Here is a 1,679-nt window from a genome sequence, read left to right on the forward strand (position 1 = left end):
CAATCCTAAGAGTTGTGCGAGGACCTAGGGGTCGATCTAAGGTCATTTTTCTTGTCAAAAAAATTCGGCGTTGGTTGACCGACCCTAAGGTCAAACTAAGGTCTTGAGCTTTAGTTCCTATATGCATGCCATGTATTAATTATTACAGACTGTTCATATATTACTATTATAGACCCAATATTAAACTTATAAAATTACAACAATGAATCTTCTGGGTCTTCTTTTTGCTTCAAGCCACTGTGTGCCGCATGCCATCAATATGATCTAGTTAGTATCATCCTACACACAAACTTGAAAGCCATCAAATACAAAGAGTACTTGTCATTATCAAAATCGGGAATGACCTATAATGTAATGCCCTGAACCCTTAATCCCGGGTTCGGCGCGTTATACCTGATAAAATCTTGATAATCCATAATTCATAATATACGTAGCGGAAAACATAAACATAATCTCCATATAACATAATACCATAAAACCGTAATATACCAGAGTTTCCTATTTTCTATCTATAAATCCATAAAAATCATTCAACACCTGCATTTCCATAAATACATAATTCCATAACATTCTAGTATGTCCACAAACATTTTTTTCTTCACAGACTTAAAACATAAAGACATATGACATAAATATTTTCATTCCCAAAATATTATCAACATATACCCTGTTTCTTTATAATCCTCAAAACTAAGTACCCTCGAGCTCCCTAAGACTGACCTCGAGGATGTCCTGAAAAAAAAAACAATCATATTCGGGTGAGACACATCTCAGTAAGGGAAGAAACATATATATTAAAACAGCGTGTGACCAACATGAGGTAAATATACATCATTTTAATTTCATTTGCAAATCATCACGTAACATTGAAATCGTTTTCTGAACGTGCACAATCACATGCAAATATTTAACCCACGAGATTACCCAAGGATAGGGGTAATTACCCACCCATACAAGTAGCACCACTTTGCTCTGATACTTAGGTAACCCTAAGGTCACAACTAAAGCATATAAGGACACTCACCTTACTCAGCAAGCCCTCAAGTGTTAACTTGATCTTGTACTCACGCATTCAATAATAGTTTACCGGCAAAGGCCCTAAGAATAGGGAATTCTACCCGTTCATACAAGTAGGTTCCCTCTGCCTTAGTACGTTATGTAGCTACTGCCACATCTAAAGTTACTAGTGCACTCGCCTTACTCAGCAAGCCCTCAGGTGAAGAGTACACCCGCCTAATTGTAACATGTTTTATGTATATACATACTTCTAATATCATAATATATTATTCTTTTATGTCATTATATATTCATACACATTCATTCATGTTCATATCCTAAACATTGCATTTTATTTCACTTTAAGTGACTCTTTCCTATTTGTATCATTCACGTTTCACATTTCATTTCATTGCATTGTCATTCCATTGTCATTTCATTGCATAACATTTTCATTTCATTCCTTCATACTATAACTGGTCTTTAGCCATCATTTGTTAGTTTCCACATAGAAATGCGCTAGAATTTGTTATAGTTAGTCCACATAGAAATGCGATAGAGTTTTCTAACATGGCTGTCTTTTAGCTGTCTTACATTTACATGGTTGCATTTAACATACACAAGCAACATTGTCCATATCACATTTTATTCTTATACTTTACTTGCGTAGCCTGCATCTCATA

The sequence above is a fragment of the Malania oleifera genome, chromosome 11 (genome assembly GCF_029873635.1).
Source record: "Malania oleifera isolate guangnan ecotype guangnan chromosome 11, ASM2987363v1, whole genome shotgun sequence".
NCBI classification, from domain to species: Eukaryota; Viridiplantae; Streptophyta; class Magnoliopsida; order Santalales; family Ximeniaceae; genus Malania; species Malania oleifera.